Source organism: Heptranchias perlo, unplaced genomic scaffold (genome assembly GCF_035084215.1).
Source record: "Heptranchias perlo isolate sHepPer1 unplaced genomic scaffold, sHepPer1.hap1 HAP1_SCAFFOLD_305, whole genome shotgun sequence".
NCBI classification, from domain to species: Eukaryota; Metazoa; Chordata; class Chondrichthyes; order Hexanchiformes; family Hexanchidae; genus Heptranchias; species Heptranchias perlo.
Window position 1 is genome coordinate 112501 of NW_027139317.1, and position 10000 is coordinate 122500.

Below are 10000 nucleotides of genomic sequence, written 5' to 3' on the forward strand. Positions count from 1 at the left end.
TTGTGTGCGGCCGGACCAGGCGCAGCGGACGGTACCGAGCACTCGGAGGTCCGGCGCTGCCCGCCGGAGGTACAGCGAAAGGCTGCAAACCACTTTCCGCCGCCTCCCTCCGCGGGCGTGAGACCGACGGTCATCGGGTTTGGTTCCGCGGCTCGAGCAGGACGAGGGGCAGCGAACGGTACCGGAACGAACCCGGTCGCACACCGGGAAGTCGAGTGCCGGGTCTCGAAACGGAGCCGGGTCGGCCCAGTTTAAAACGGAGAAGAGAGTGCTGCCCTCTGCGGGTGAAAACCTGGAAGTACGTTGGTTAATGATTTCCAGTTCACCCCGCTTGGTCAGGCCCACTCGGAGGCGGATAACTCGGGAACGCCGAGGCCGATTTCCTCCGGGTATGGCTCGTTGCGTGCGGCAGGAGGAGGCGCAGCGTTCGGTACCGAGCACTCGGAGGTGCGGTGCTGCCCGCCGGAGTGACAGCGAAAGGCTGCGCACCGCTTTCCGCCTGCTAACTCGGCGTCCGTGAGACCGACCGACTCCGCTTTAGCACCGGAGCTAGAGTGGGGCAAGGGGCACCGAAGGGTACCGGAACGATCACGTTCGCACACCGGGAAGTCGAGTGCCGGGCCGCTGAAAGCGAGCAGGGTGCCACCGACTCTTCGGGCCCACTCGGAGGCTGATATCTCAGGAAGGCCGAGGCCGATTTCCTCCGGGTATGGCTCGTTGCGTGCGGCAGGAGGAGGCGCAGCGTACGGTACCGAGCACTCGGAGGTGCGGTGCTGCCCGCCGGAGGCACAGCGGAAGGCTGCGCACCGCTTTCCGCCTGGTAACTCGGCGTCCGTGAGACCGACCGACTCCGCTTTAGCACCGGAGCTAGAGTGGGGCAAGGGGCACCGAAGGGTACCGGAACGATCACGTTCGCATACCGGGAAGTCGAGTGCCGGGCCGCTGAAAGCGAGCAGGGTGCCACCGCTCGGGGCCCCGGTTTGTCCGTCCCACCCGGAGGCCCATATCTCCGGAAGGCACAGGCCGATTTCCTCCGGGTATGGCTCGTTGTGTGCGGCCGGACCAGGCGCAGCGGACGGTACCGAGCACGCGGAGGTCCGGCGCTGCCCGCCGGAGGTACAGCGAAAGGCTGCGAACCACTTTCCGCCGCCTCCCTCCGCGGGCGTGAGACCGACGGTCATCGGGTTTGGTTCCGCGGCTCGAGCAGGACGAGGGGCAGCGAACGGTACCGGAACGAACCCGGTCGCACACCGGGAAGTCGAGTGCCGGGTCTCGAAACGGAGCCGGGTGGGCCCAGTTTAAAACGGAGAAGAGAGTGCTGCCCTCTGCGGGTGAAAACCTGGAAGTACGTTGGTTAATGATTTCCAGTTCACCCCGCTTGGTCAGGCCCACTCGGAGGCGGATAACTCCGGAACGCCGAGGCCGATTTCCTCCGGGTATGGCTCGTTGCGTGCGGCAGGAGGAGGCGCAGCGTTCGGTACCGAGCACTCGGAGGTGCGGTGCTGCCCGCCGGAGTGACAGCGAAAGGCTGCGCACCGCTTTCCGCCTGCTAACTCGGCGTCCGTGAGACCGACCGACTCCGCTTTAGCACCGGAGCTAGAGTGGGGCAAGGGGCACCGAAGGGTACCGGAACGATCACGTTCGCATACCGGGAAGTCGAGTGCCGGGCCGCTGAAAGCGAGCAGGGTGCCACCGCTCGGGGCCCCGGTTTGTCCGTCCCACCCGCAGGCCCATATCTCCGGAAGGCACAGGCCGATTTCCACCGGGTATGGCTCGTTGTGTGCGGCCGGACCAGGCGCAGCGGACGGTACCGAGCACTCGGAGGTCGGGCGCTGCCCGCCGGAGGTACAGCGAAAGGCTGCAAACCACTTTCCGCCGCCTCCCTCCGCGGGCGTGAGACCGACGGTCGTCGGGTTTGCTTCCGCGGCTAGAGCAGGACGAGGGGCAGCGAACGGTACCGGAACGAACCCGGTCGCACACCGGGAAGTCGAGTGCCGGGTCTCGAAACGGAGCCGGGTCGGCCCAGTTTAAAACGGAGAATAGAGTGCTGCCCTCTGCGGGTGAAAACCTGGAAGTACGTTGGTTAATGATTTCCAGTTCACCCCGCTTGGTCAGGCCCACTCGGAGGCGGATAACTCCGGAACGCCGAGGCCGATTTCCTGCGGGTATGGCTCGTTGCGTGCGGCAGGAGGCGGCGCAGCGTACGGTACCGAGCACTCGGAGGTGCGGTGCTGCCCGCCGGAGTGACAGCGAAAGGCTGCGCACCGCTTTCCGCCTGCTAACTCGGCGTCCGTGAGACCGACCGACTCCGCTTTAGCACCGGAGCTAGAGTGGGGCAAGGGGCACCGAAGGGTACCGGAACGATGACGTTCGCACACCGGGAAGTCGAGTGCCGGGCCGCCGAAAGCGAGCAGGGTGCCACCGCTCGGGGCCCCGGTTTGTCCGTCCCACCCGCAGGCCCATATCTCCGGAAGGCACAGGCCGATTTCCACCGGGTATGGCTCGTTGTGTGCGGCCGGACCAGGCGCAGCGGACGGTACCGAGCACTCGGAGGTCGGGCGCTGCCCGCCGGAGGTACAGCGAAAGGCTGCAAACCACTTTCCGCCGCCTCCCTCCGCGGGCGTGAGACCGACGGTCGTCGGGTTTGTTTCCGCGGCCAGAGCAGGACGAGGGGCAGCGAACGGTACCGGAAGGAACCCGGTCGCACACCGGGAAGTCGAGTGCCGGGCCGCCGAAAGCGTGCTCGGGTCCCCGGTTGGTCTGTCCCACCCGGAGGCCCATATCTGAGGAAGTCCGAGGCCGATTTCCACCGGGTATGGCTCGTTGTGTGCGGCAGGACCAGGCGCAGCGGACGGTACCGAGCACTCGGAGGTCGGGCGCTGCCCGCCGGAGGTACAGCGAAAGGCTGCAAACCACTTTCCGCCACCTCCCTCCGCGGGCGTGAGACCGACGGTCGTCGGGTTTGTTTCCGCGGCTAGAGCAGGATGAGGGGCAGCGAACGGTACCGGAACGAACCCGGTCGCACACCGGGAAGTCGAGTGCCGGGCCGCCGAAAGCGTGCTCGGGTCCCCGGTTTGTCTGTCCCACCCGGAGGCTGATATCTGAGGAAGTCCGAGGCCGATTTCCTCCGGCTAACTCGGCGGGCAATGTGTCCCCCCCCCCCACCATCTTCGGCTGATTACCGTGGCTGGACCGGATCAAGGAGCAACGGAACCGTGCCAGAACGACGTCGGTCGGACGGCGTGAACTGATAGTGCCGAGGCCGGAAACCGAGCCGGAAATGTGCACCGATTTATTGGTCCCACTCGCAGGCCCATATCTCCGGAAGGCCGAGGCCGATTTCCTCCGGGTATGGTTCGCTGCGTGCAGCCGGAAGGGGAGAAGCGGACGGCACTGAGCAGCCGGAGGTGCGGCGCTGCCCGCCGGAGCTGCAAGCGAAAGGCTGCGCACCGCTTTCCGCTGGCTAACTCGGCGGCCGTCAGGCCGACCGACTCCGCTTCAGCACGGGAGCTAGAGTCGGGCAAGGGGCACCGAAGGGTACCGGAAGGATCACGTTCGGACACCGGGAAGTCGAGTGCCGGGCCGCCGAAAGCGAGCTCGGGGCCCCGGTTTGTCCGTCCCACCCGGAGGCCCATATCTCGAGAAGGCACAGGCCGATTTCCTCCGGGTTTGGCTCGCTGCGTGCGGCCGGACGAGGCGCAGCGAACGGTACCGAGCACTCGGAGGTGCGGCGCTGCCCGCCGGAGGTACAGCGAAAGGCTGCAAACCGCTTTCCGCCTCCTCTCCCCTCGGGCGTGAGACCGACGGTCGTCTGGTTTGCTTCCGCGGCAAGAGCAGGACGAGGGGCACCGAGCGGTACCAGAACGAACCCGGTCGCACACCGGGATGTGGAGTGCCCGGCCCAAACCCGCTACCCCCCACCCCCCCAACACCCGAAAGCGAGCCCCGGTTTGTGGATTAAAAGTGAAGCGGCAAAGATTTGTAAAACAGCGTGAAATGATGAACCAGAAGCCCAAAGTAATGGTGGGAATAAAAGTTCCGAAATGTGAAATGGTGAACCAGAAGTTGTGTGAACTGTTTAACCCAAAGTGGCAAAAATGGATTAAAAGGGGTGAAATGATCGACCGCAAAGCAGGGCAAGCATTAAACAAAAGCAGCAGCATTTTTTAAAAAGGGACAAATGGTTTACCAGAATCCCAAAAGAATGCTCAGAGACTTAAGTCCCAAAGGGGCAAATGGTTAACCAGAAGCTGGGTGAACTGCTTAACCCAAAGTGGGAAAAAGGATAAAAAAGGGGTGAACTGATCAACCAGAAGTCGACAACAATGTGCGGCGATTAAGTCTGAAAGAGGGAAAGGTTGACCGGAAAGCAGGGAAATGATTAAACAAAAGCAGAAAAATTCAGTAAAAAGGGGCAAGTGGTGAACCAGAAGTTGGGTGAACTGCTTAACCAAAAGCGGGAAAGAGGATTAAAAGGGGAGAAATGTTGAACCAGATGTCGAAAACAATGCGCGGCGATGAAGTCTGAAAGAGGAAAAGGTTGACCGCAAAGCAGGGAAAGGATTAAACAGAAGCAGCAATATCTTTTAAAAAGGGACAAATGGTGAACCAGAATCCCAAAAGAATGCTCAGAGACTTAAGTCCCAAAGGGGCAAATGGTTAACCAGAAGCTGGGTGAACTGTTTAACCAAAAGTGGGAAAAAGGATTAAAATGTTGTGAAATGATTAACCAGAAGGCGAAAGCAAAGTGCGGCGGCGAAGTCCTAAAGGGGAAAAGTTTGACAAGAAAGCAGGGAAATGATTAAACCAAAGCGGAAAAATTCAGTAAAAAAGGGGCAAATGGTTAACCAGAAGTTGGGTGAACTGCTTAACCAAAAGTGGGAAAGAGGATTAAAAGGGGAGAAATGTTGAACCAGATGTCGAAAACAATGCGCGGCGATGAAGTCTGAAAGAGGGAAAGGTTGACCGCAAAGCAGGGAAAGGATTAAACAGAAGCAGCAATATCTTTTAAAAAGGGACAAATGGTGAACCAGAATCACAAAAGAATGCTCAGAGACTTAAGTCCCAAAGGGGCAAATGGTTAACCAGAAGCTGGGTGAACTGTTTAACCAAAAGTGGGAAAAAGGATTAAAATGTTGTGAAATGATTAACCAGAAGGCGAAAGCAAAGTGCGGCGGCGAAGTCCAAAAGGGGAAAAGTTTGACAAGAAAGCAGGGAAATGATTAAACCAAAGCGGAAAAATTCAGTAAAAAAGGGGCAAATGGTTAACCAGAAGCAGGGTGAACTGCTTAACCCAAAGTGGGAAAAAGGATTAAAAGGGGTGAAATGATTAACCAGGAGGCTGAAGCAATGTGCCGCGGTGAAGTCCTAAAGGGGAAAAGGTTGACCAGAAAGCAGGGAAAACATTAAACAAAAGCGGCAACATTTTTAAAAAATTGGCAAATGATTAACCAGAATCCCAAAAGAATGCTCAGAGACTAAGTCCCAAAGGGGAAATGGTTAACCAGAAGCTGGGGGAAATGGTTAACCAAAAGTTGCAAAAATGATTAAAAGGGGTGAAATGATTAACCAGGAGGCTGAAGCAATGTGCCGCGGTGAAGTCCTAAAGGGGAAAAGGTTGACCAGAAAGCAGGGAAAGCATTAAACAAAAGCGGCAACATTTTTTAAAAAGTGGCAAATGATTAACCAGAATCCCAAAAGAATGCTCAGAGACTAAGTCCCAAAGGGGAAATGGTTAACCAGAAGCTGGGGGAAATGGTTAACCAAAAGTGGCAAAAAATGATTAAAAGGGGTGAAATGATTAACCAGAAGTCGAAAATAATGTGCGGCGGTGAAGTCTGAAAGAGGGAAAGGTTGACCAGAAAGCAGGGAAAGCATTAAACAAAAGCGGCAACATTTTTAAAAAAGTGGCAAATGATTAACCAGAATCCCAAAAGAATGCTCAGAGACTGAGTCCCAAAGGGGAAATGGTTAACCAGAAGCTGGGGGAAATGGTTAACCAAAAGTTGCAAAAATGATTAAAAGGGGTGAAATGATTAACCAGGAGGCTAAAGCAATGTGCCGCGGTGAAGTCTGAAAGAGGGAAAGGTTGACCAGAAAGCATTAAACAAAAGTGGCAACATTTTTAAAAAATTGGCAAATGATTAACCAGAATCCCAAAAGAATGCTCAGAGACTAAGTCCCAAAGGGGAAATGGTTAACCAGAAGCTGGGGGAAATGGTTAACCAAAAGTTGCAAAAATGATTAAAAGGGGTGAAATGATTAACCAGGAGGCTGAAGCAATGTGCCGCGGTGAAGTCCTAAAGGGGAAAAGTTTGACCAGAAAGCAGGGAAAGCATTAAACAAAAGCGGCAACATTTTTAAAAAAGTGGCAAATGATTAACCAGAATCCCAAAAGAATGCTCAGAGACTGAGTCCCAAAGGGGAAATGGTTAACCAGAAGCTGGGGGAAATGGTTAACCAAAAGTTGCAAAAATGATTAAAAGGGGTGAAATGATTAACCAGGAGGCTAAAGCAATGTGCCGCGGTGAAGTCTGAAAGAGGGAAAGGTTGACCAGAAAGCATTAAACAAAAGTGGCAACATTTTTAAAAAATTGGCAAATGATTAACCAGAATCCCAAAAGAATGCTCAGAGACTAAGTCCCAAAGGGGAAATGGTTAACCAGAAGCTGGGGGAAATGGTTAACCAAAAGTTGCAAAAATGATTAAAAGGGGTGAAATGATTAACCAGGAGGCTGAAGCAATGTGCCGCGGTGAAGTCCTAAAGGGGAAAAGTTTGACCACAAAGCAGGGAAAGCATTAAACAAAAGCGGCAACATTTTAAAAAAAGTGGCAAATGATTAACCAGAATCCCAAAAGAATGCTCAGAGACTAAGTCCCAAAGGGGAAATGGTTAACCAGAAGCTGGGTGAAATGGTTAACCAAAAGTTGCAAAAATGATTAAAAGGGGTGAAATGATTAACCAGGAGGCTAAAGCAATGTGCCGCGGTGAAGTCTGAAAGAGGGAAAGGTTGACCAGAAAGCATTAAACAAAAGTGGCAACATTTTTAAAAAATTGGCAAATGATTAACCAGAATCCCAAAAGAATGCTCAGAGACTAAGTCCCAAAGGGGAAATGGTTAACCAGAAGCTGGGGGAAATGGTTAACCAAAAGTTGCAAAAATGATTAAAAGGGGTGAAATGATTAACCAGGAGGCTGAAGCAATGTGCCGCGGTGAAGTCCTAAAGGGGAAAAGTTTGACCACAAAGCAGGGAAAGCATTAAACAAAAGCGGCAACATTTTTAAAAAAGTGGCAAATGATTAACCAGAATCCCAAAAGAATGCTCAGAGACTGAGTCCCAAAGGGGAAATGGTTAACCAGAAGCTGGGGGAAATGGTTAACCAAAAGTTGCAAAAATGATTAAAAGGGGTGAAATGATTAACCAGGAGGCTAAAGCAATGTGCCGCGGTGAAGTCTGAAAGAGGGAAAGGTTGACCAGAAAGCATTAAACAAAAGTGGCAACATTTTTAAAAAATTGGCAAATGATTAACCAGAATCCCAAAAGAATGCTCAGAGACTAAGTCCCAAAGGGGAAATGGTTAACCAGAAGCTGGGGGAAATGGTTAACCAAAAGTTGCAAAAATGATTAAAAGGGGTGAAATGATTAACCAGGAGGCTGAAGCAATGTGCCGCGGTGAAGTCCTAAAGGGGAAAAGTTTGACCACAAAGCAGGGAAAGCATTAAACAAAAGCGGCAACATTTTTAAAAAAGTGGCAAATGATTAACCAGAATCCCAAAAGAATGCTCAGAGACTGAGTCCCAAAGGGGAAATGGTTAACCAGAAGCTGGGGGAAATGGTTAACCAAAAGTTGCAAAAATGATTAAAAGGGGTGAAATGATTAACCAGGAGGCTAAAGCAATGTGCCGCGGTGAAGTCTGAAAGAGGGAAAGGTTGACCAGAAAGCATTAAACAAAAGTGGCAACATTTTTAAAAAATTGGCAAATGATTAACCAGAATCCCAAAAGAATGCTCAGAGACTAAGTCCCAAAGGGGAAATGGTTAACCAGAAGCTGGGGGAAATGGTTAACCAAAAGTTGCAAAAATGATTAAAAGGGGTGAAATGATTAACCAGGAGGCTGAAGCAATGTGCCGCGGTGAAGTCCTAAAGGGGAAAAGTTTGACCACAAAGCAGGGAAAGCATTAAACAAAAGCGGCAACATTTTAAAAAAAGTGGCAAATGATTAACCAGAATCCCAAAAGAATGCTCAGAGACTGAGTCCCAAAGGGGAAATGGTTAACCAGAAGCTGGGGGAAATGGTTAACCAAAAGTTGCAAAAATGATTAAAAGGGGTGAAATGATTAACCAGGAGGCTAAAGCAATGTGCCGCGGTGAAGTCTGAAAGAGGGAAAGGTTGACCAGAAAGCATTAAACAAAAGTGGCAACATTTTTAAAAAATTGGCAAATGATTAACCAGAATCCCAAAAGAATGCTCAGAGACTAAGTCCCAAAGGGGAAATGGTTAACCAGAAGCTGGGGGAAATGGTTAACCAAAAGTTGCAAAAATGATTAAAAGGGGTGAAATGATTAACCAGGAGGCTGAAGCAATGTGCCGCGGTGAAGTCCTAAAGGGGAAAAGTTTGACCACAAAGCAGGGAAAGCATTAAACAAAAGCGGCAACATTTTAAAAAAAGTGGCAAATGATTAACCAGAATCCCAAAAGAATGCTCAGAGACTAAGTCCCAAAGGGGAAATGGTTAACCAGAAGCTGGGGGAAATGGTTAACCAAAAGTTGCAAAAATGATTAAAAGGGGTGAAATGATTAACCAGGAGGTTGAAGCAATGTGCCGCGGTGAAGTCCTAAAGGGGAAAAGGTTGACCAGAAAGCAGGGAAAGCATTAAACAAAAGCGGCAACATTTTTTAAAAATTGGCAAATGATTAACCAGAATCCCAAAAGAATGCTCAGAGACTAAGTCCCAAAGGGGAAATGGTTAACCAGAAGCTGGGGGAAATGGTTAACCAAAAGTGGCAAAAAAAGATTTAAAGGGGAAAAATGATTAACCAGAAGTCGACAACAATGCGCGGCGATGAAGTCTGAAAGGGGAAAAGGTTGACCACATAGCAGGGAAACGATTAAACAAGAGCGGCAACATTTTTAAAAAAGTGGCAAATGATTAACCAGAATCCCAAAAGAATGCTCAGAGACTAAGTCCCAAAGGGGAAATGGTTAACCAGAAGCTGGGGGAAATGGTTAACCAAAAGTTGCAAAAATGATTAAAAGGGGTGAAATGATTAACCAGGAGGCTGAAGCAATGTGCCGCGGTGAAGTCCTAAAGGGGAAAAGGTTGACCAGAAAGCAGGGAAAGCATTAAACAAAAGCGGCAACATTTTTAAAAAAGTGGCAAATGGTTAACCAGAATCCCAAAAGAATGCTCAGAGACTAAGTCCCAAAGGGGAAATGGTTAACCAGAAGCTGGGGGAAATGGTTAACCAAAAGTTGCAAAAATGATTAAAAGGGGTGAAATGATTAACCAGAAGTCGAAAATAATGTGCGGCGATGAAGTCCTAAAGGGGAAAAGTTTGACCAGAAAGCAGGGAAAGCATTAAACAAAAGCGGCAACATTTTTAAAAAAGTGGCAAATGATTAACCAGAATCCCAAAAGAATGCTCAGAGACTAAGTCCCAAAGGGGAAATGGTTAACCAGAAGCTGGGGGAAATGGTTAACCAAAAGTTGCAAAAATGATTAAAAGGGGTGAAATGATCAACCAGAAGTCGAAAACAATGTGCGGCGATGAAGTCCTAAGGGGGAAAAGTTACCCAGAAGGCAGGGAAATGATCAAACGAAAGCAGCCAAAAAATTATTAAAAGAGGGGAACTGATGAACCAAAAGGTGAGAAACGGCCCGCAGAGACTAAGTCCAAAACGGGAACTGGTGAACCGGAAATGATTAACCAAAAACTAAGTCCGAAGAGGGAACTGGTAAACCAGAACTCAGTAACCCGATTTTTAAAATTAATTA